General features: G+C 42.0%; 1 long non-coding RNA gene across 4 annotated transcripts in view; it reads right to left on the bottom strand.

Moving 5' to 3' along the window:
- LOC117085023 overlaps positions 1-25,839 on the bottom strand; it is a 36,405-nt gene that overhangs the window by 4,791 nt on the left and 5,775 nt on the right. The window contains exons 1-2 of one of the 4 annotated variants that reach the window (XR_004437764.1): positions 15,944-16,080; positions 3,450-3,550 (exon numbers count right to left, since the gene is read on the bottom strand). This is a non-coding gene — a long non-coding RNA (uncharacterized LOC117085023). Of the gene's footprint in view, positions 1-3,449; positions 3,551-9,643; positions 9,735-15,943; positions 16,081-25,839 lie in introns of those variants that run through there. The other 3 variants (XR_004437765.1, XR_004437766.1, XR_004437763.1) reach the window with 3 other exon arrangements.

The raw sequence follows: 25,839 nt of genomic DNA on the forward strand, positions 1-25,839 counted from the left end.
TACAATATATGTTCTCAGGCCACAGTGGAATTAAACTGGAAATCAGTAACAGAGAGATAGCTGGAAAATCGCAAAATACTTGGAGATTAAACAACACACTTCTAATTAACACATGGGTCAAAGAAGAAAAGACAAAAACTACAACGTATCAAAATTTGTGGGATGCGACAAAAGCAGTGACTGGAGGGAAATTGAAAGCATTGAATCCATATACAGTTGGCTCTCTGTAATACCAGTTTTCACTCCTGGATTGAACCAGCCATGTATTGAAAATACTTGAAATATGTATATATAACAAAAATAATATAAGTGAAAAACTACAGTGTAACAACTGCAGCATTTACATTGTATTAGATATAAGTAATCTAGACGTGATTTAAATTAATGCAAGGATGTGCACTAGTTACCTGCAAACTACACCATTTCATATAAGGGACTTGAGCATCTTCAGAGTTTTATAGCTTTGGAGAATCCTGGAACCAATACCCCGCAAATACCAAGGGATGACTGTATTCAAAAGCAAGATCTAAAATTAATAATCTAAGCTGCTACCTAAGGAAACTAGAAAAAGAAGAGAAAATTAAGTGCAAAGTGAGCAGCAGAAGAAAAATAAAAACAGCAGAAATCAATTAAAAACAAGAAATAGAAAAAAATCAACAAAACCAAAAGCTGATTCTTAGAAAAGGTTAAAAGCTTCTAGCCAAGCTAAGAAAAAAATGAAGATGACACAAATTACAAATATCAGAAACAAAAGAAGGGGCATCATTACAAATCCCATGGACATGAAAAGAATAATAAAGAAATACTGTGAACAACTCCATGCCCACAAATTTGATAACCTAGGTGAAACTGACCAATTCCTTGAAATACACAATCTAATAAAATACAAGAAGTAGACAATCTGAATAGGCCTATATCTAGTAAGAGGTTGAATCAATAGAAATTTCCCAAAGCAGAAAGCACCAGGCCCAGATGGGTTCATTGGTGAATTCCACCAAACATTTAAGGAAGAAATTGTGCCAATTCTCTACAATCTCTTCCAGAAGATAGACACAGAAGGAATACTTCCTAATTCATTTTATGAGGCCAGCATTACCCTAATACCAAAACCAGACAAAGACATTATAAGAAAACTACATATCATTATATCTCATGAATATAGATGCAAAAACCCTTAACAAAATATTAGCAAATGAAAATCCAGCAATATATGAAAAGAATTATATACCACAACCAAGTGGGTCTTATTACAGATATGCAAGGCTGGTTTAACATTAGAAATCAATTAGTGTAATTCATCACATCAGTAGGTGAAAGAAGAAAAATCATACCATCATATCAATAGATGCAGAAAAAGCATTTAACAACAGCCAACACCCATTTATGATAAAAATGCATCAAACTAGGAACACAGGGGAACTTAATTTGATGAAGAACATCTACAAAAAAACCTATAGCTATTATACTTATTGGTCAGAAACTAGAAGCCTTTTGTTGGTGGACTGGAAGTCCTGGCCAATGCAGTAGAAGGAAATAAGGAGTTTGGGAAGGATGAAATAAACTTTGTTCACAGGTGACATGACTGTTTATGTGTAAAACCGAAAAGAATTGACAAACTGCTAGAACTAGTAAGTGATTATAGTAAAGTTGCAGGGTACAAGATGAATATAAGAAAGTGAATCACTTTCCTGTATACTAACAATGAACGAGTGGAATATGAAATAAAAAGCACAATATCATTTACATTAGCACCCTCCCTCAAATTACTTATTTATAAATCTAACAATATGTGCGAGACCTATATGAAGAAAACAAAACTGGTGAAAGAAATGGAGAGAAGTCCATGTTCATAGATAAGAAGACTTCTTATTGTCAAAATCTCAGTTCTTCCCAACTTGATCTATAAATTCAACAGAATCCCAGTAAAATCCTAAAACTATTTTGTGAATATTGACAAGCTGATTCTAATATTTATATGGAGAAACAAAAGACCCATAATAGCCAACACAATATTGAGGGAGAAGAATAAAAGAGGACTAAGACTACCCAACTTTAAGATTTACTATGAAGCTGCAGTAGTCAAGACAGTGTGGTATTGGTGAAAGAATAGACAAACAGATCAATGGAACAGAATAGAGAGTTCAGATGTTGTTTCAGGCAATTTCGATTTTCAAAGAATGAATCTTCTATGTCTTTTAAAAAAACAGTGAATGGGTTTTAATGTGATAGTTTTTGGCTCAACTAAAATTTGTCTCTGGGTTTAATGTGCTTTGGAGACATTTTCAGATTGATCATTAAGGATTATTGGGAAAGTACAAAAGATAATTGGGGTTTGATATAACGGAACAGAAAGTGGGCTAGAAGCATAGATGTGGGTGTGTAGAGAAGAGAGGGTAGCTGTCTTGACAAGTGCTGGAGCTAGGAAAACAGTCCCAGTGGAATTATTGTCAGTGAGGTGCCAGATGTGCCAAGAGAAAACTATTGAACAGGTAAAAATCAAGTGTCCAAAAATCCAGCTGGATTGGAGTCTTCAGCACAGCTCTCTGTCTCCACATAAGTGGGGGTGTCATAGTGTCTTTCTGAGCTTGGGTCAACCAGTTATCCAGTTCTATGAGAGTGGGAGTCCTGTCCTGCCTACTTCAAGCACCCTTTTCTTGCCAGCCTGTTCTGTTCTCCAAGTCTTTGGTCCACAACCATTCTGCTACCCCATGAGCACAGCTCCAGAACAACTAGGTTTGAGTTAGTGGACTGAGGAATTCATTGTCTTGAGCTTACATAGTGGGAGATGGATATCTCTGTTATATCCATTGTATATATGAGAAAACAGCATCAAAGCAGTCAAATAACCCTTCCAAGATTTTAGCTTATATGTGACAATCTATGCTTGAGTTTGATTCTGACTCCAAAATCCATATTCTTTCCACATTACCTGGTGACTTTTGTACTCCTCTGCTAACTCCTAGTGAGTAAGAGGTATATAAGACCGGATAGTCACTGAGGCTGCTGCATTGCTAGAGAACGCCCATGCCAAAATGGGAGGAGGGAGGAGTTGGCTTATCTGACCCTTGTGCTTGGGTGGGGCTGCAGCACCAGCAAAGCAGATGGGGCCTGGGTGGTGCAAAACCACAGGGGTGCTTTGGCCCTAAGGTCCCTTTTGCTTAGCAAGATCAGCAGACTTCAATATGGGAAATCTGGGGGTCCTCGTTTTATTTTTTAAAAGCTTTTTATGTTACGAAGCCTGTCTCTGCTTCTCAACTAAACTATAGGCTCATTGAGGGCAGGCACTTGCTATGTTTTTATGTCATGCTATCATTCAGTGCTATATGCATTAAAAATTGTTAATGCTGGTGTGTAAGTGCTTCTGTAGAGATTTTAAAACTAGGCTACATGATACCTGAATTTCTGGCAAATGAAAAATTTTAGTAACAAAGTATAAAAGAATGTTTTACCTCACCATTGTAAGTTGTAATAGTCACAAACATTCCCAAACCAGGAGCAGATTCAAGGAACATATGTCTGCCTGTGTCCCATTGCTGTATCTTGAAAGTCCCTGTTTCAAAAATATAAGACATTACAAAATGTAAGAAACAGTAATAATGTTTATTAGATGTTACTGCTAAATTAAATGAATTTATCTTTCTCAGTTTACCTAAATCGTAAAACACTCTTAGTCTGCAGAGCTATAACTTGGTGATTAGGTATCTAACAGAGTAGAGGACTCTGGAATATAGAGGAAGACTTGAGTTCTTCATTTCTCACGCTTGTTGACTAGGTAACTTGACAAATTATTTCACCACTCTAAGCCTCCATTTTCTATTCAGAAAAATAGGGGTAATATATATCCCTTTCAAATCTCAGTTGTGAGAACTGCCGAAAATAAGCATATGAAAGGTTTCTACCTAGAATGTAAACTCCATGTGAGCTGCCATTAAGAGATGGAACTCTTGGACCTTTTCCAATACTTCCCCGGTAGTTCTCCCTGCTTTAACTTCTTCCTCCCATAACTTGGTCCCATACACTTCCAGCAGAATTCCTTGCTAAAACATCAGTGTAGTCATGTCAGGTCTTTCATTTCATTGTCTTCAGAGGTTTCTGCTGAAGATTGGATCTGAAGGAGTCTCTGACTTTCTCCCATTAGTATGTGGTAGCTATCATATGGCTTAAATTCCCACATGTACTCTTGAAAGGTACAATGGGAATGAAAACCCAGCTAACATTTGTTGGAACCATATTTTGTGCCCAGGCACTGTGCTAAGCACTTAACTTGCATCACTCATGTATAGATTTATATAAGTATAATATATGCTTATGAAGTACAAATATTATAAAATTTTATAAAGGTGAGGGAAAAGGCACTACACTGGGTTTGAATCCTGACTACTGCTTGCTAGCTATGTGGACAAATTAATTTTTCTATACTTTAGTTTCATTATATCTAAAATCATTATAAAAGTAGTATTTACCAGCCGAGCGTGGTGGCTCATGCCTGTAATCCCAGCACTTGGGGAGGCTGAGGCAGGCAGGTCACTTGAGGCCAGGAGTTCGAGACCAGCTTGGCCAGCGTGGTGAAACCCCATCTCTACTAAAAGTACAAAAACTAGCCAGTTGTGGTGGTGCATGCCTGTAATCTCAGCTACTCAGGAGGATGAGGCAGGAGAATTGCTTGAACCTGGGAGGCAGAGGCTGCAGTGAGCTAAGATTGTGCCACTGCACTCCAGCCTGGGCGACAGAGCAAGACTCTGTCTCAAAAAAAAAAAAAAAAAAAAAAAGCAGTATTTACCTATGTAGGGTTATTGTCATGAAGATTCAGATGTTTGTAAATTGGTCCATTAGAATGGTGCTTGACACAGTACTGAATAAATGTATTATATATATATATACACACATACATATATAAATTATACATATGTACAATTGTGCCTCAGTATCCATGAGGGATTGGTTCCAGAATGTCCTCAGGACACCAAAATCCACAGATATGCAAGTTCCTTATACAAAATGGCATCGTATTTGCATATAACCTACGCACATCCTCTCATATACTTTAATCGCTAGATTACTTATAATGCCTAGTATGTAAATGCTGTGTAAATAGTTGTTATACTGTGTTGGGTTTTTATTTGCATTTTTATTGTTGTATTGTTATTTCTTGTTATTTTTTCTCAAATATTTTCCATCTGCTTTTGGCTGAATTTGCCAATGCAGAATTTGTGGATATGGAGGGCCCACTGTATACACTCACACACTTTTTAGTAACCAAAGTGATTTTTCCCTTACCACCACATTATGCTGTCTCCATCTGGAGAAAGGAAATTCCGTGCAGAGACATATGCAAAAGTCCTGAGGGCGGGAGGATGCTTGGAATTTTCAAGGAGCAGCAGAATAGCTGGAGTGAGGTTAGCCGGGAAAGAATGGTAGGAGGTGGGGTTGAAAAGGTAGCAGGGGCCAGATCATAGAGAGTCCCTATGTCCATTGTAAGGATTTGGAGAAGCAGTTGGGCAGAGGAGTGACAGGATGTGACTTTCCTTTTTAAGTTTCTTATGTTGCTGTTATGTAGAGAAAAGGATGAAGAAGGGTCAAGGGTGGAAGCAGTGACACTATTGTAATCTAAGTAGCTTAGACTATGTGATCATAGTAGAGGTTGTAAAAAGTATTAATTTCTGTATTATTGTCCCCATCATACAGGTTGGAAACTGGTTCTCAGATAAAGTCACATAACCAAGAAGTTACAGAGGCAGAATTAGAACTAAGGCAGTCTGATTCCAAAGCCTGAAGCTGCTAGCTCCATTATCACAGTGCCTCCCTGAAAGGCAAGAGAGAGACAGTTCCCTGACAGGGGCTTTGACACAGCACTGAATAAATGTATTATATATATATATATATATATACACACACACACATACATATATAAATATAAATGAGAAGGGAATGTGAGGCTGGAGATTGGCCACAGAGGGCATCCCATGGAGTATGTACTCTCTGGGAGACAAGTAGAGGGAACACTTCCAGTAATAAAAAAGCTGCAGCTAACTTTCAAGCTCTGCCTGCACTTTAGAGTGACCTCAGTCTTAAGGCATCTTTCAAATAGTTCTGGCCCATCTCCCCTGCTCCCCGCATCCCAAAGTTTGTTAACTATATGTGTAATGTGTATTTAGTACTTTTTAGTGTGATCCATTTTAAGAAGGTTTTAAAAAAGGTATCATTGATGGTTCTGGACAAAATGGGATAGGTCCACTCCACCCTATTTCTCCTGCTGATTACAACTAAAAATCCTGGGCCAAATGTATAAAGCAACTACCAGAAGACCCTGAAAGGTGGAGGAAAGAAGATAGAGTGGCCAAGGACCTCAGGACTCATAGCACAACTCAGCAGTGGGTTATCTGTTTTCTTCCTCCTGTATATCCTGGTCTCGGTGCTGTGGCAGTCTACCACCTACAATTACAGACCAAAATTTGAAAAAGAACCTAATGTCTCTAGCCAAAAGATCTGGAATAGGATGCCCTGCAAGATGAAGCTGCTTTGAGTATACCTCCCTGTATTATGCTGTTCTTGCATTACTATAAATAAATATCTGAGACTGGGTAATTTACAGAGAAAAAAGGTTTATTTGGCTCATGGTTCTGCAGGCTTTACAAGAAGCATGGTGCTGGCATCTGCTTGGCTTCTAGGGAAGCCTCAGGAAGCTGACAAGCACGGTGGAAGGTGAAGGAGGAGCATCAAGACCAATGAAAGTATCAACAAAAAAATAAAAAAAGGAGCAAGCACGAGAGAGAGTGGGGGGAGGTGCCACATACTTTTTTAATTAAGTCATCGGATCTTTTGTGAACTCAGTGAGAGCTCACTTATCACCAAGGAGATGGCCCAAACCATTCATGAGGAATCCACCATCATGATCCAAAGACCTTTCACCAGGCTCCATCTCCAGCACTGGGGATTAAAATTCAGCATGAGATTTGGATGGGGACAAATATTCAAACTATATTACTCCCCTCCTCCAGATGAACACCTTAAAGAAATTGCACCCCTCCCACTGGATGCTTCAGCATGGAGACTCTGGAGGGGAGCCCTGTCAACATGCCCAGCCAGCACTAAGTGAAGGACAATAAAGAGTCAGTGTCTCTACACTAGAGAATTGGGGAGGATTTCAGAGAAGAGAGAACTGGAGAGAAAGATCTTTAATTCTGTGTATGAAGTCCTGAGCACACCTCTGAGCAGCTCATGCTTGAAACTGACCAGAATCAATAAAGCAAAAACTGAGAATTCAACTATGGTGTGGAATTCTGCCTAAGTTTCAAATTAGTTTCTAGGTAGCACACAAACGGCAGATGGAATACTACTCGACCATAAAAGGAATGAATTAATGGCATTTGCAGCAACCTGGATGAGATTGGAGACTTAGAATAAGATTCTGAGTGAAGTAACTCAAGAATGGAAAACCAAACACTATGTTCTTACTCATAAGTGGAAGCTAAGCTATGAGGATGCAAAGGCATAAGAATGACACAATGGACTTTGGGGACTCGGGGAAAGGGTGGGAAGGGGGTGAGGGATAAAAGACTACAAATTGAGTGCGGTGTATACTGCTCAGGTGATGGGTGCACCAAAATCTCACAAATCACCACTGAAGAACCTACTCATGTAACCAAACATCACCTGTTCCCCAATAACCTATGGAAAAAAAATTTTTAAAGAAATTATAACAATGCCTGGTATGCTTTTCAGTGTATGCAGAGGTGATATTTAAGACAACTATGTTATAAAGAATGGGAGAGCAAAGAGACTTAAGTGGTGTTAAGGTTTCTGTATTTTTCTTGAAATGGTAAAATACTGATATTACTAGACTGATAAATATGTGTACGATAATCTCAAGGTAACCACGAATAAAAATTACAGAAAAAGATAAAGTGAACAACACTATAGGTAAAGCAAAATGGAGTAGTACAAAATGTTCAAGTAGCCCACAGGAAGGCAGGACATGGAAAACGGGAATAAAAAACAGGTAGATAATAAAGATAATATAGACCTAAATCTTGACATCTGTAATTACATTACATTAAGTGGTCTAAACAGATTAGACAAAGATTATCAAAATAGATTTTTAAATGACCCAATTATAATGCAGTATACAAGAAAATCACTTTGAATATAGTGCTATAGGCAGGTTAAAAGTAAAAATATGAAAAAAGATGTACCACTTTGACATGGGTTTTTAAAACTCTCGAGTCTCTATATAAATATCAGCCGAAGTAGGCTTCAGAGGGCTGGGTGTGGTGGCTCATACCTATAATCTCAGTGCTTTGCGAGGCTGAGGCAGGAGCATTACTTGAGGCTAGGGGTTTAAGACCAGCCTGGGCAACATAGCAAAACCCTGTCTCTACAAAAAAAATTAAAAGTTGGCCAGGTGTGGTGGCATGCACCAGTAGTTCTAGCTACTCAGGAGGCTGAAGTGGGACGAGCCCTTGAGCCTAGGAGTTCAAGGTTAACAGTAAGCTATTATTGAACCACTGTACTCCAGGCTGGGCAACAGAGTGAGGCTCTACCTTAAAAAAAAAAAAAAGGACACTTCAGAGCAAAGCCAATTACCGGGAATAAAGAGAGACATTACACAAATAAGAAAGGCATCAGGCCGGGCATGGTGGCTCAAGCCTGTAATCCCAGCACTTTGGGAGGCTGAGACGGGTGGATCACAAGGTCAGGAGATCGAGACCATCCTGGCTAACCTGTTGAAACCCTGTCTCTACTAAAAAATACAAAAAACTAGCCGGGTGAGGTGGCAGGCGCCTGTAGTCCCAGCTACTCGGGAGGCTGAGGCAGGAGAATGGCGTAAACCCGGGAGGTGGAGCTTGCAGTGGGCTGAGATCTGGCCACTGCACTCCAGCCTGGGCGACAGAGTGAGACTCCGCCTCAAAAAAAAAAAAAAGGCATCAATTCACCAAGACATAACCACCCTAAATGCACCAAACAAGAGAGCTTCAGAACATGTGGAGTAAAACTGACAACTGAAAGGAGAAGTAAACACGTCCCTGTTTATAGTTGGTACTTCTGTACTCCTCTCTTGGTGCTTGCTAGAACTAGACAGAAAATCAGCAAGGATGTAGAAGAACTGATCAGCATCATCGACCAACAGGACCTACTTGCCATTTATAGAACATTCTCCTGCACAGTAGAATACACATTTCTTTTAAAGTGCATTTGAAGCATTAAACAACACAGGCAACAAAGCCCTAAAGGTGATTAGGCACCTTTGCTGAAGCAGCTGAATGTTCCTGGAGAAAAGCACACAGCCAGGCTTTTCAAGTCACTTTCCAAATGTATTGCCACCTAAAAATCAATGGTTATGTGTGCTCACTATTCTCTAAAACAACTGGTTCATGTGTGTCTTTTTCTCCTTAGCCTCTTCCAGTACCTTCCTGCCCCCACTCCCACTTCTCAGATGGTTACCCTGCATCGTATGGAAATGGTAAGAGTCTCCACCTGCTGTTGCTTGATTGGCTCCCCCGGAGCACGTGTTGCTATTGCCATTTTACCAGTATTTGGGGTGGAGTCTTCAAGAAGTGATTGAGTCATGAAGCCTCCACTCTCATGAAGGGATTAAAGCCATTGTGGGAGTAGGGTTCTCATAAAAAGGATACGTTTGACCTACTTCTCTCTGTCTCATGCACTGACTTGACTTTCCACCATGGGCTGACCCTTGTCAGATGCTGGTGTCATGCTCTTGGACTCTCCAGCCTCCAGAACTGTCAACCAAATAAACTTTATAAATTGCCACATCTGTGGTATTCTGTCAGAGCAGCAGAAAACAGAATAAGACACCATCTTTTCACCACCAAATGTCCTAACCCCACCACATTTACCCTTTCTGGCTCCCTCTTGTTGGGATGGGTGGGGGTTCCCTATTCTGTCAGTGGCCACCCCCTCTTATTTTCTGGGACTTTGCTCTTGTTGCTGCCCTCACTTGCCCATATGGAGCTAATCTTGTCAGCATACCCACATGTTCTGGTGCCCCCCTTGTCTGTATTCCGTAAGGTACTAGAGGGCAGATGTATTTTATTCCTGTTTCTTTGGCTGTCTAGAGCCTGACAGTAAGCCTAGGGTGCTGTTTGGCTCACCTTAGTAGGGGCTCAATACATCTTTGTGGAATAAATGGAAGTGTGTCCTACAGTACATGCTCAGCAAATGATTTTGAATGAGTGCCAGTTGCCCCCTCCCCCCATTAAAATACCAGTATTCCTGGCATACTGCTTTGAGTTACCATAATGGAGGAGGAGAATTTCTGCTTGATCTGCCAAGATCCTCCAGCCCTAAGCACACGCCCCCTCAGGTGTCATGCCCCATGGCTGCCACCAGATGGCAGAAGAGAAGCATTGCTCTTGGGCAGAGTAAGCCTGGGGGAGCACTCAGTGCAGTGTAGATGAGATAATCGTGTGACAGGATGTGTCTGTACAGATGAGATACTGTGTCATGTTTATTACTGCATGGCGAGAGAGCCTGCAGGGTTCACTGCTAGGAACTGGGATGGAGCTTACTAACTGTGCCGTCTTGGACAAGACACTGAGCTGCTCAGTGTTTCCCCACCAGTAAAGCAAGGATAATCATGGCATCTCTCTTAGGGTATGAAGAATATGTGGGTTAATATTTTTGTGCTATTTAACACAGATTAGCACCTTGCAAATGAGGTTCCATGTAAGTACTTGATACATAATTCTTTACATTATTATTAGGCTTTTAACTCACAGTTTTTCTAGCAACACTCCCATTTAACCCCACAACCCTGTAAAGTAGGTCTAACAATACCCAGTTTTGCAGAGGAGGGGCCTGAGACCTGAAGAGGCTGAGATGACTTATCTAAAATCCAGATAATAAGTGGCAGCTCCAAGATTAAAATTTAGCAGGGCCGAGTCCCACATTCCGGGCATTGTCCACCAAAAACACCACCACCAGTCCCTATAGACTTGGATGTGGGGTGTGCGTGTGTGCTGTAAACCAACACCACGTGTGGTTCTTGCAGAGCCTCCAGGTAGAGGCCTTACTCCTCTTGGGTGTTCAGTAAACACTGGGCGCCTACTGGGTGCCAGGAGCATCTGGATCCTGTGGGAGGGGAGCTGCCCCAGGGACACAGATGCTGTCCACCAGGCTGCACCTCTCCTGGCCTCCCTGGTACCCTGTGCCCACGCTTGATAAGGCAGCCAGCCTTTCCCTGTGATCCCTGGCATGGCTGCCCCGTTGACTCCAGATGATGAGTCCTTGAGGCTGGCACTGTGGGTCATTTGGGTTGGCATTAGAAAAATAAAACATTCATTGTAGGGAGTTTAGAAAGTAAAATCTCCTTTAGAAGTTTTGGTATTTCATATTATCCTTTTGGCCTTTTTCCTGTAAGTACATTTTTATATTCTATAAAAAATGAGATTATACAGCACATACTATATGTAGCTTGATTTTTCCACCTAATGTTTTGTGACTGTCTTTCTGTTTTAAATACTCTTCTGTAAGCTAAATTCAGGTATATTCAAAGAGCTGAAGAGAGACCCAACATTATCTTCCCAGTGCTGAGTATGGAGCTTGGCAGACACTGAGGGTCATTCTGTGTTTGAGGAAAGAATGAGGCAATGGGAGGTCCTGTGCATGGCGGTTAAAGGCAGAATTATCTGGTTGGCCCTGGCTCTGGCTCTACCACTCCCAAGCGGTGTGATCTTGGGTGACTTTACAAAACCTCTCAGAAGTAAGACAAGGAATAGTAGCAGGCCCTATGTCAGGGTGGTCATGGAGATTAATCAGTGCATTCCCTGAGAACACTGCCTGCCCATGGTCATCCCTCAAAATGTGCTAACTACAATTAATTCATGTCTAACTAAGGCAGAATGGGGTATAAGTGACAGGAGAGGGATGATGTTTCCTTAATTTTTTCAGTGCCTCCTTATTGCTCTTAGAATGAAATCCAGATTCATTTAAAGCGCTCCTCAGGCTTCGAGGACCTGGCCCTTTTCTCTCATTGATCATACTGCCTGCTCCTATTCTGAGGGTAACAGGAACCTCAAGGAGGGTAAGTGACAGACTGAGACTCCAGGAGTGAGGGGAGACTTCCAGGCTGGGGGACGGGATCTGTTAATTCCCACTGTCAAGTGGTAGGAAAGATCGTCCAGTGGGTCCTGAAGTTGACTGCATGTTGGTGTCATCTGGGGACCTTTACATGCTGCTGATGCTCAGCTTCTGCCCCGCGTGTTCTGATTTAGTTGATGAGGTGGAGACCTGGGCATAGCAAGCAGTTGCTTTCGAGAGTAGCTATGAACATGGTGATCTCTTCTAGAATGTCCCCATTTCCCAGGAGGATCTTCTGTTTCCCTATAATGTTTCAAAGAGTCTCAGTAGAAGAAGCATGTTTTTGACAAAAAGATCATCAAGGTACAGCTCAGCACATTCTCACAGATGGAATCACCCTGGTCCAGACATCATCAGCATCCTGGAAGTTGCCATGCCACCTATCACCACCCCCACGAAGGGAGCCACTATGCTGACTTCTAAAGATAGATTATTTTTGTCTGTTTCTGTGCTTTACATAAAAATATATGCTCTGTCTGGCTTCTTTTAATCAACACTTTGTGAGTGCCGTCTGTGTTGCTGTATGCCCATGTAGATCACTGTCATTGCTGTTTAAGATTGTATTTTTGAATACACAACTATCTTATACATTTGCCTATTGATGGGCATGTGGGCAGTGTCCAGTTTTTGGCTATTTCACATCGTGCTGCTGTAAAGATTCTCATGCATGTCTTGTGGTGAACCAATGCGTGCATTTGTGTTGTACATTTCCTGTGTTTACCTGGTCATGGGATGTGCCCATGTTCAACTTCAGTAGATAGAAAAATGGTGGTGCCTGTTCACGACCCACTGTGTGTGGGAGTTCCACATCTGCTTGTATGCTTGTTATTTTCTGTCTTGTTCATTTTGGCATTTGGTGAGTATGTAGTAACATCCAAGTGAGCTTTGCTTTACGTTTTTCCTGACAACAAACTCAAGCACCTTCTCATCCACTTCCTGGCCATTCAAATCTTGTCTCCTCTCGTGTGAAGCATCTTAATCTCCTACCCATTTTTCTATCCTGTGAATACAGGATAGCCGTCTGTGACTGGTTTGTTGTTTTCAATGTAGACATTGTGCACATTTACCTTACATTTATTCTTAGATGTGTGTCATTTTTCATCACCAAAGAGAAACAATTGAAAGGGCCGACACTTTCCCCAAGTCAACATCTTTAGACACCATGAGTATTTGCAGAGGGCCTGTGGCAAGGCCAGGTATCAGCAACACTCCTGAGGTGAGAGCACTTTTCCTTGGCCACAGAGAAGACAGCTGCCATGACTCGGGCCCACAGGGCTGTAGTGGGCACTGCTGATGCCCCCCTGGCCCTTAAGGTCCCTTCCTGCTCTCTTAGCCACCCCTGGCTTTGCTGGCTTTGGCGTGCTTAACTGCAGCTTGTGACCTTAGATGAGGCCTTGCGTGCTGGAGCCATACCCTGTACAGAGGACAGGGAGAGCCTGAGCTGAGGTCTGTACCTCCCTAGCCTGAGCCAGTGCCAACAAATGGGATGCAAGTACAAATGCCCAGCTCCTTTGCCTGGAGGTGGAACAAGCTGTGGTATATCTTGTCCAGATTTTATTTTATTATTATTATTATTATTATTATTTTATTTATTTATTTTTTTTGAGATGGAGTCTTGCTCTGTCGCCCAGGCTGGAGTGCAGTGGTGCCATCTCGGCTCATTGCAAGCTCCGCCTCCTGCGTTCACGCCGTTCTCCTGCCTCAGCCTCCCAAGTAGCTGGGACTACAGGCGTCCACTGCCACACCTGGCTAATTTTTTTGTATTTTTAGTAGAGACAGGATTTCACCAAGTTAGCCAGGATGGTCTCAATCTCCTGACCTTGTGATCCACCTGCCTCGGCCTCCCAAAGTGCTGGGATTACAGGCATGAGCCACTGCACCTGGCCTATTTTATTATTATTTTTTGAGACGGAGTATCACTCTGTCACCCAGGCTGGAGTGCAGTGGCACAATCTTGGCTCACTGCAAGCTCCGCCTCCCAGGTTCACGCCATTCTCCTGCCTCAGCCTCCTGAGTAGCTGGGACTACAGGCGCCCGCCACCACGCCCAGCTAACTTTGTATGTTTAGAGACAGAGTTTCACCATGTTAACCAGGATGGTCTCAATTTCCTGACCTTGTGATTTGCGCACCTCGACCACCCAAAGTGCCGGGATTACAGGCGTGAGCCACTGCACCTGGCCCTTGTCCAGATTTTTAAAAAATGTTTTTAAAAAGTGTAGTAAAATATACATAACGGAAAATTTACCCGTTTAACCATTTTAAGTATACAATTCGGTGACATTAAGTATAGCCATATTGTTGTGTGACCATCACTACCATCCATTTCCAGAATATTTTCATCTTCCTGAGCAGAAAGTCTACCCACTTAAGCAATAACTCCCATCCCCTGACTCCCGAGAGTCTCCATCTATGGATTTGACTCCTCTAGGTGCCTTACACGTAGTATCAGACAGTATTTCTCTTTTTGTGTCCGGCTTATTTCACATAATATCTCCCAGGTTCATCTGTGTTGTGGCATGTAACAGAATTTCCTTCGTTTTATGGCCAAATGATAATCCATTGTATGGATGGACCACATTTGTTTATCCGTGCATTTATTGATGCACACTTTTTGGCTGCTGTGAGCATTGATATACGAGTATCTCAGTCCTGACGTTTAGTGCTTCTTGGTGTGGATCTAGGAGCAGGATTGCTGGATCTGTAGTTATCTCATGCTCCTGGCCTCCTCCAGGGCTTAGGAGGAGTCTGGGGTTAACCTGAAATAATGCCCTTGCTTGGCTTCTTCCCTCCCTTCTTCCGGGAGCGTTTCCTTAGCAAATCACTTGTACTTGAATCCTTGGCTCAGGGTCTGCTTTGTAGAACACCCAACCCAAGACAGTCCAGAGAGGCAGTGAGGTCTCCCATGAAGACAGGAGTGGGGTCTGTTTGCCCCAGTGGGATGATGAATGATGATACCCATTTAACTTGCTCTCCTGTTCCCCGTCTGGTCTCTAAAACTTGTACTTTGAAAAATAAAACTATGGGTATTTTGCAGAATGCTTGAGATAGATCAGGGGACCCTTTGAAAGGGCGCATCCAGGAGCAGATGCTTTTGCTTATTAGTTGTGAATTCTAAACATTTTCTTTTTATGAACAGTCTGCTGCATTATGATCACTATGCTTCATGGTGCTTCTCCCTTTTTAACAGTCCCTGCTTTTTATAAGGGACTAATGCTTTTTTTTTTTTTCTTCAAGTGCATCAAGGACTGGAAAGCAAGTGGCTTTAAGGGCTTTAAAACTAAAACTTGGCCAGATGTGGTGGCTTACGGCTGTAATCCCAACACTTTGGGAGGCCAACGTGGGCAGATCACCTGAGGTCAGGAGTTTGAGACCAGCCTGGCTAACATGATGAAACCCTGTCTCTAAAAAAATACAAAAATTAGCTGGACGTGGTAGCACGTGCCTGTAATCCCAGCTACTAGGGAGGCTGAGGCAGAAGAATTGCTTGAACCTGGGAGGTGGAGGCTGCAGTGAGCAAAGATTGCACCACTGCACTCCAGCCTGGGTGACAGGGAGACTCCGTCTCAAAATAGTAAAAAAACAAAAAAAACTGAAACTCACTAGGCAGGTGGCAAGAACGTACACAGTTACCCACCACCAGCAGACGTCTTCCCTCCCTGTTCTTCTCATCTCCACCCCTCAAACTTACCATCAAAGTTGCTTTATCTGTTTTTATTTTAATTCAAGATAATCAAATTTATTGTTAAGGGACATTAATAAGAAGGACTAAGAGAAACAAGATAAAAAATACAGAATATATTTGGCTTAGGAATTTCCAAATAAGTTTACAGGGCAAGGATTTCTTACCCCAGGTTTGTCAGCTGGCACTGTTGGCAGGTGCGCAAGCCCCATATCATCCCCCTCTCAGTGTCCAGTTGGGGAATGCAGGCCTTTGTCTGCTTCTGGAGCACTTCTCTTTCTTTCAGAGAGAGCTTTGAGCGAGAGTCAGAGCTGCACCTGCGTCTCTAGTAGTCTTAGGCTACCCAGAGGCCAAGGTGAAGAGAGGGTGGGAACCCACACCGACAGAGCACCTGCAACATGTCAAGGGTGTGCCAAGTGCTCTGCTGCTCCAAGGCTGATGTTATCTTCAGTTTACAGAGAAGGAAACAGACTCACAGTCACCCGGCTATTAGGCATTAAGGTGGATGTCATGGCTTGTGTTTTTGTCTACAAAGCCTGTTTTCTATTCTGCAGTGCTCTAGGCTACCTCCACTTGGGGAAGATGGAATACCAATCCCTTGCAGACTATTTTTAGTCCTAATGAGAAAAAAACAAACTTTTAGGTAGATTTTGATGACTGGCTCTACGGTCATCTCTCTTGGACTTTCTTTCTTTCTTTCTTTCTTTCTTTCTTTCTTTCTTTCTTTCTTTCTTCTCTCTCTCTCTCTCTCTCTCTCTCTCTCTCACTGACAGAGTCTCGCTCTGTCACTCAGGCTGGAGTGCAGTGGCACCATCTCGGCTCACTGCAGCCTCTACCTCCTGCGTTCAAGCAGTTCTCCCACCTCAGCCCCCCAAGTGGCTGGGATTACAGTCGCCCGCCACCATGCCTGGCTAATTTTTGCATTTTTAGTAGAAATGGAAGTTTCACCATGTTGGCCAGGCTGGTCTCACACTCCTGACCTCAGGTGATCCATCCGCCTGGGCGTCCCAAAATGCTGGGATTATAGGCGTGAGCCACTGCGCCTGGCCTCAACATTCTTTTAAATAAAATTCATAACAGCTGAGTAAGAAACACCCCCTAGGGCCGGGCGCGGTGGCTCAAGCCTGTAATCCCAGCACTTTGGGAGGCCGAGACGGGCGGATCACGAGGTCAGGAGATCGAGACCATCCTGGCTAATACGGTGAAACCCCGTCTCTACTAAAAAATACAAAAAACTAGCCGGGCGCGTTGGCGGGCGCCTGTAGTCCCAGCTACTCGGGAGGCTGAGGCAGGAGAATGGCGTGAACCCGGGAGGCGGAGCTTGCAGTGAGCTGAGATCCGGCCACTGCACTCCAGCCTGGGCGACAGAGAGAGACTCCGTCTCAAAAAAAAAAAAAGAAACACCCCCTAAACCTCTTTCTGTTATTAAAACCAACATTGGTGATTTGTGTACCCCTGTAACTCCAGTAATATTTATGTTCTTAAAGTCTACACTATCTTTTTGTTCTTATTTGCATGGTATGTCTTTTTCTATTCTTTTACTTTCAGTCTTTCTGATATGTAAAGTTTTCTTTTGGAAACAGCATGTAGTTTTTTTATTTTTATTTTTTTAGTCTAGTCTGACAATCTTGGTCTTTTAATTGGAGTGTTTTGCCCATTTACACTTAATATAATGTAAAATATATTTAAGTTTAAGTCTATGATATTGCTATTTGTTTTTCATTTGTCTTATTTGTTCCTTGTTCCTTTATTCCTTTCTTGCCATTCTTTGGATTAATCAAGTTTTTTTTTTTTCCATTTTTCTCTATTAGCATATTAGTTATGCATTCTTTCAGTACAGTATTCTTTTATTGATTACCTTGGTAATAATATGCATCCTTGTTGCGCTACCTTCTTCCTTAAATTAGCGTATTTACTACTTGCTGAACATTGCGAGAATCTTTCAGCTGTTTAACTCCGTTTACGTGCTTTCCTCCTTTGTGCTATTGTTGTCATATATTTTACTGCTACATGTGTTGTAAACTTCACAAGTCAATATATGTATACTTTCATTTCCCTTTGACTTGAAGAGCTGCCTTCTGTATTTCGTGTAGTATAGATCTGCTGGTGAAACAATCTCTGAGATTTTGGTTGTATGAAAACATTTTTATTTCATTTTCACTTTTGAAGGATATTTTCACTGAGTACAGAAATCTAGCTTTGTATTTTTTCCTTTGTTTTTTAAACTTTTTTAGGTTTATTGTGACCAGAACACAACACGAGATCTACCCTCTTAACAAAATTTTAAGTGTATATTACAGTATTGTTGACTGTAGGTTCAGTGTTGTGTAACAGATCTCTAGAACTTATTTATCTTGCTTAACTGGAACTTTACACTCGTTAATTAGTAATTCCTCATTTCTCCCTCCCCCTAGCCCATGACAACCACCATTTCACTCTTTGATTCTACAAATTTCATTGTTTTAGGTACCATGTGTAAGTGGAATCTTGCAGTGTTTGTCCTTCTGTGACTGGCTGATATTACTTAGCATAGTATCCTCAAGGTTCATCCATGTTGCTTAAGATTGCACAATTTCCTTATTTCTTTTTTTTTTTTTTTTGAGACAGAGTCTCACTCTGTCGCCCAGGCTGGAGTGCAGTGGCCGGATCTCAGCTCACTGCAAGCTCCGCCTCCCGGGTTTACACCATTCTCCTGCCTCAGCCTCCCGAGTAGCTGGGACTACAGGCGCCCGCCACCTTGCCCGGCTAGTTTTTTTGTATTTTTTTAGTAGAGACGGGGTTTCACCATGTTAGCCAGGATGGTCTCGATCTCCTGACCTCGTGATCCGCCCGCCTCGGCCTCCCAAAGTGCTGGGATTACAGGCTTCAGCCACTGCACCCGGCCGGTTTCCTTATTAAGGCTAAATAATATTCCATTGTATGAATATACCGTATGTTCTTTACTCATTTGTCCATCATAGACATATAGGTTGTTTCTACATTTTGACTATTGTAAATAGTGCTGTTATGAACGTGGGGTGCTAGTACCTCTTTGACATCTTGATTTAAATTATTTTGGGTAAATACCCAGAAGTGGGGTTGCTAGATCATATGAGGTTCTAGTTTTAGTTTTAGTGGGTTTTTTTGTTTGTTTGTTTCTTTGTTTTTTGAGATGTAGGCTCGCTGTGTCGCCCAGGCTGGAGTGCAGTGGCGCAATCTTAGCTTACTGCAACCTCCGCCTCCCGGGTTCAAGCAGTTCTCTGCCTCAGCCTCCCACCAGCATGCCCAGCTAACTTTTGTATTTTTTAATAGAGACAGGGTTTCACCATCTTGGCCAGGCTGGTCTTGAACTCCTGACTTCATGATCCACCCACCTCGGCTTCCCAAAGTGCTGGGATTACAGGCATGAGCCACTATACCCGGCCAGTTTTAGTGTTTTGAGGAACCTCCATTCTGTTTTCCACAGCAGCTGCATCCACTTTGCCTTCCCACCAGCAGTGCACAAGTGTTCCAGTGTCTCCACATTCTCACCAATACTTGGTTTTTTAAAAAAGCAATAGCCATCCTGACAGATACGAGGTGATATTTCATTGCGGTTTTGATTTGCATTACCCTCATGGCATTGAGCATTTTTTCATATGCTGGTCATTTGAATATCTTCTTTAGAGAAATGTCTATTTAAGTCCTTAGCCCACTTTCAAATTGGTTTATTCGGTTTTTTGCTATTGAGTTGTAGGCATTCCTTATATATTTTAGAGCGTAGCCCCTTGTCAGGTAGACATATGGTTTGCGAATATTTTCTCCTATTGCATGGGTTACCTTTTTACCATTTTGTTTCCTTTACCATGCAGAAGCTTTTGAGTCTGATGTAGTCTCATTTGTCAGTTTTTGCTTTTGTTGCCTGCGCTTTTGGTGTTATATCCATGAAATTATTGCCAAGACCAATGTCATGAAACTTTTCCCTCATGGTTTTTCGTAGGAGTTTAACAATTTCAGGTATTACATTTAGGTCTTTAATCTATTTTTGGTTTATTTTTGTGTATAGTGTAAAATAAAGGTCCAATTTCATTATCTTGCATGTGGATATCCAGTCTTCCCAGCACCATTTATTAAAGAGACTCCTTTCTCCACTCTATTCTTATCACCTTTGTCAAAGATCAGTTGACCATATATGTGTGGATTTATTTCTGGGCTCTTTATTCTGTTCCATTGGTCTGTCTTCACCCTAATATTATACTGGGTTTTTTTTGTTGTTGTTGTTTGTTTTTCGTTTTTCTGAGACAGAGTCTCACTCTGTCGCCCAGGCTGAAGTACAGTGGTGTGATCTCAGTTCACTGCAACCTCCACCTCCTGGGTTCAAGTGACTCTTCTGCCTCAGCTTCCCCAGTAATTGGGACTACAGGCATTCATGCTTAGCTAATTTTTGTATTTTTAATAGAAAAAGGGGTTTCACTGTGTTGGCCGGCTGGTCTTGAACTCCTGACCTCAAGTGATCTCCCCGCCTCAACCTCCCAAAATGCTGGAAATGCTGGTATTACAGGCGTGAGACACCACGCCCGGCCCATAGTGTTTTGATTACTGTTGCTTTGTAGTGTATTTTGAAATCAAGTCTAGATTAAGAAAAAAAAAGAGACAATTCAAATAAAACCAGAGTGAAAGAGTAGACATTAAAACTGATGCCATAGATATAAAAATGATCATGAGACTAGTATGAATAATCATATGCCAACAAACTGAATAACCTAAAAGAAAAGATAAACTCCTAAAATCACACAACCTATCTAGACTGAATCGTGAAGAAACAGAAAGTCTGAATAGCTCCTTAACTAATACGGAGATTGAGTCCATAATCCAGCACCTTCCAATAAAGAAAAGCCTAGGACCAGATGGCTTCACTGGCAAATTCAACCAACATTTAAGGAAGAATCAACACCAATCCTCAGATTCTTTTCAAAAGTTGAAGAGGAGGGAACCATTCCAAACTCATTTTATGAGACCAGCACTACCCTGATACCAAAGCTAGACAAAGACACTACAAGAAAAGAAAACTATAGGCCAGTATTCTTGATGAATATAGATGCAAACGTCCTCAACAAAATACTGGTGAGTCAAATCAAAGGCACTTTAAAAGGATCATATCATACACCATAACCAAGTAGGGCTTATCCCTGGGGTGCAAAGATGGTTCAGCGCACAGAAATCACTTATATGGTACATTGTATTAACAGAATAAAAGATAAAAATCACATGATTATCTCAACAGGTGCAGAAGCAGCATTTAATGCAATTCAGCATCCTTTAATGATAAAAATTATCAACAAACTAGAAATAGTAGGAAAGTACCTCAGCATAGTAAAGACATTATATGAAAAGTCAACAGCTAACATCATACTCAATGGGGAAAACAAAAACTTTTCTTTTACTATCAGGAAAAAGGCAAGGATACCTGCTTTTATCACTTTTATTCAACATAGTACTGAAACTCCTAGCAAGAGCATTTAAGCAAGAAAAAGAAAAGACATCCAAATAGGAAAGGAAAATAATATTGTCTCTGTTTGCACATGACATGATCCTATACATAGAAAACCCTAAAGACTACATAAAAAACTGTGAGAACTGGCCGGGCGCAGGGCTCACACCTGTAATCCCAGCACTTTGGGAGGCCAAAGCGGGCAGATCACGAGGTCAGGAGATCGAGACTATCCTGCCTAACACGGTGAAACCCCGCCTCTGCTAAAAAAAAAAATACAAAAAATTAGTTGGGCGTGGTGGTGGGTGCCTGTAGTTCCAGCTACTTGGGAGGCTGAGGCAGGAGAATGGCGTGAACCCGGGAGGTGGAGGTTGCTGTGAGTCGAGATGGTGCCATTGCACTCCAGCCTGGGTGACAGAGCGAGACTCCGTCTCAAATAAATAAATAAATAAATAAAATAATTGTGAGAACTAATAAACGAATTCAGTAAAGTTGCAGGATACAAAATCAATGCAGAAAATGAGATGCGTTTCTATACACTAACAATGAACTATTTGAAAAGACAATTAGGAAAACAGTCCCATTTACAAGTGCACCAAAAAGTATAAAATACTTAGGAATAGACTTAACGAAGGATGTGATAGACTGGTATATGAAAATTATAGAACATAAAGAAAGAAGACGCAAATGAAAAGCCATCTCGGGTTGCAATACTTCATACTGTTAAAATGTCCATACTACCCAATGCAATCTATCAAATCCGTGCAATCCCTATCAAAATTTCAATGGACAGAAATAGAAAAACAATTCTAAAATTCATATGGAACCAAAAAAGACCACAAAGAGCCAAATCTTGAGAGAGAACAAAGTTGGAGTCATCACACTTCCTGATTTCAAAATCTATCACAAAGTCGTTTTTTCCCTTTCCATTCAGCATCTTTGAAGATGCCATAACTTCTGTTGAAACATTAACAAAATTGCTTTTAAAACTGAAAAAACTGTGCCCTGGAACAATTGTGGTTTTCCCTTTGGTTATTTTTAATTTTTTTTCTCTTTGTATTTGGCTTTTGGCAGTGTGACAATGATGTACCTGGGTGTGGTTGTCCTTATACTGATCCTCATTTGGGGTACTCTGAGCTCCTTGAATCTCTGGGTTGATGTCTTCCATCAGTTTTCAAAAATGTTTGGCCATCATGTCTTTAAATATTGCCTTTTCTCTATTCTCTCTCACCTTTCTCTTTGGGGCTGCAATTGCATGTATGTTAGACCATTTGTCTTCCTCAAATATCTTACACTCCCTTCTGGTCTTTTCATTCTTTTTTCTATTGAAATCTCTTCCAGTTCACTAATCTAATCCCCTTCACTAATCTTTCCTGGTCTTTTGTTGACTCTATTTAATAAGTTCTTCAGACATTGTATTTTTCAGTTCCAGAATGTCCACTTGGGTTTTTAAAAAGAGATCCCAATTGTTGAAATTCTCCATCTTTTCATCTATCTTTGTCATCAATTTCCCTATTTTCTTTAACGTATTAATGGTAATTTTAAAGTCCCTCTCTGAATCATCTGTGTATCTCTTTCTATTGCCTGTTTAATATTTTGGCTTCAGGTCATTCAGGTTTTTGTTTGTTTGGTTTTTTCGTTTTTTTTTTTGAGATGGAGTCTTGCTCTGTCACCCAGGCTGGAGTGCAGTGGCGCAATCTCCACTCACTGCAAGCTCCACCACCTCCCGGGTTCACGCCATTCTCCTGCCTCAGCCTCCTGAGAAGCTGGGACTACAGGCGCCCGCCACCACGCCTGGCTAATTTTTTTTGTATTTTTAGTAAAGACGGAGTTTCACGGTGTTTGCCAGGATGGTCTCGATCTCCTGACCTCGTGATCCCCCTGCCTCGGCCTCCCAAAGTGCTGGAATTACAGGCGTGAACCACCGCACCCAGCCCAGTTTTTTTTTTTTTTTTTTTTTTTTTTTTGAGACAGAGTCTCGCTCTGTCACCCAGGCTGGAGTGCAGTAGCCAGATCTCAGCTCACTGCAAGCTCCGCCTCCTGGGTTCACGCTATTCTCCTGCCTCAGCCTCCCGAGTAGCTGGGACTACAGGCGCCCGCCACCTTGCCCGGCTAGTTTTTTTTTTTTTTGTATTTTTTAGTAGAGACGGGGTTTCACCGTGTTAGCCAGGATGGTCTCGATCTCCTGACCTCGTGATCCGCCCGTCTCGGCCTCCCAAAGTGCTGGGATTACAGGCTTGAGCCACCGCGCCCGGCCAGTTTTTTTTTTTTTTTAAAGCATGTCTCATAATTTGGGAGTGGATGCTGTATACCATAGAGGGTTATTTTTTTTTGGTGGGGTGGATATATTGTAGAGGGTTTGAATAATGCTATCCTTCTCCAAGGAGGGTTATTTCCTGCTAGAAAACAGGGCTGATCTATTCCAGTTTTGTCCTTATTCCTAGAATGTAACCCATCCCTGGGATGTAGTCCTTATTTCTAGGGCCTGATCTTATACCCAGAGTGTAGCCCTCGTCGGGTCCAGGGTGTTTTGTGAGATCCCTCCACCTTGTTGGGTCATGGTCCTTCCCCCCAGGTCCATGTGGCTGACAAAACCTCTGCTTCATTCTTTAGCAGTTGCTGTTTCCTCCTGGTGGTTGTTGTTTGCCTGTTTTGAGTCTCTCTCTATTTTTATGTAACTTAGGTATCAGCCAGTTATTTGAGGAAGATTTTTATATAGATTATTAGGCTCCTTATTTTTGTTTCCTTCCTTTTCTGGATTTCCCTCCTCACTTCCCAGCCACTTTGGCAGTCCTGAACTCTGACCTCTCTTTCCTTAGCCCTTTCTCTTGAGATGTATTTTACCCTAATACACAATTTGAAATTTTCCTGAGTGGAAAACACCAGGATGATTGTGGAGCTCCCCTCGTGTCTTTTCCCTCTCCAAAGGTCATGGCCTCTTAAGTCCTGTCTGTGTTGGTTGTACTCAGTGCCTTCAAATAGGTGCTTTAGATGCCCATTGCTTTTGGAATTCCCAGCCTTCAGAACTGTGAGAAATGTATTTCTTTTCTTTATAAATTACACAGTCTGTGGCATTCTGATATAGCAACACAATATGGATTGTGACAGATGGCCAACAGGCATCTCAGATTTAATTCATCCAGAAAAAAAAAAATTCCTGACCCCCCCACCCTCCCACCCTGACCCAAACCATGGTCTGCAGTCTTCTCCATCTCTATAAATTCCTCTTTCCTTGTCTCTTTGTAAACCCCATTTTCATTCTGTCAGAATGTATTATAGGTTCTGCCTTCCAAATGCATTTGGTATCTGACCATAACTCCCCTCGCTGTAGCTCCCTTGATCCAAGCCCCGTTCCTCTTTCCTGGATGATGGGAGGAGCTTCCCTGGATAGCTCTGCTTCTGCAGCTGTGTGGCATTTAAAGTGTGAATTATACTAAAAGCCTTCTCACTCAGAGTCAAATTCAAAGTCTGTCTGTGACTGTTGACCAAAGCGCCATGATGCTGACCTTCCAGCCCCACCTTCTATCCTCCAGCCAGTCCAGCCTCACTGTCCTCTTCATCCCTGTGCATCACAGCTTCAGGGTTACTATCCCAGTGAGTTCTTCTCCATCCATACTGGGAGCCTCCTGTCCCCCTGTCTGAGATGTTTTATGACTTGCTCATTTTCTAGGTTATTGTTTTTCTCTGTCCATGAAACCATAAACACCCTGAACGCAAGATTCCATTATTTTGTTTCTTTCCAGTTTGAATCCACAGAATCAAGAACAATGACTCATAGGTAAGCAATAGATATTTGCTGAATATATAAAGGAAGATGGGAAGAAAAGGAACAAGAGAGAGAGGGAGATGATCTTTAAAAGGAAAAGAGTGGAATAAACATAAGTGAAAACACAATCTTCAGTTGCCAAGAGAGCTTGAAATTAAGTCCTGGACAACTGTGTTTCTGAGCATTGAGGAGGCCTGTGGCTTCACCAAGAAAAGGTTGTGCCGCACAAGTCTCATTCCTTTTTTTGTTAGGGAATACTGACGGAGAGCTCAGAACACTGTGGATATCATGGAAATAGCACTGACAGGGAGAGCTTAGGACACCATGAATATCATGGAAATGGCACCTTAGAACACGTGGATATCGTGGAAATGGCACCGACAGCGAGAGCTTGAAACACCCTGGATATCATGGAAATGGACTTCAGAAAGGCTTTTGTGTGTGATTTTTCAGCCAAGTCAAGAAGTGAGATGCATCCACATCTGGCTGCATGCTTGCAATTAGAATCTGACTTTCTTTTTTCTTTTTTTTTTTTTTTTTGAGACGGAGTCTCGCTCTGTCGCCCAGGCTGGAGTGCAGTGGCCGGATCTCAGCTCACTGCAAGCTCCGCCTCCCGGGTTTACGCCATTCTCCTGCCTCAGCCTCCCGAGTAGCTGGGACTACAGGAGCCCGCCACCTTGCCCGGCTAGTTTTCTTTGTATTTTTTAGTAGAGACGGGGTTTCACCATGTTAGCCAGGATGGTCTCGATCTCCTGACCTCGTGATCCGCCCGTCTCGGCCTCCCAAAGTGCTGGGATTACAAGCTTGAGCCACCGCGCCCGGCCTGGAATCTGACTTTCTAATTCATC

The sequence above is a fragment of the Trachypithecus francoisi genome, unplaced genomic scaffold, assembly GCF_009764315.1.
Source record: "Trachypithecus francoisi isolate TF-2019V2 unplaced genomic scaffold, Tfra_2.0 Lachesis_group1, whole genome shotgun sequence".
In the NCBI taxonomy this organism is placed as follows: Eukaryota; Metazoa; Chordata; class Mammalia; order Primates; family Cercopithecidae; genus Trachypithecus; species Trachypithecus francoisi.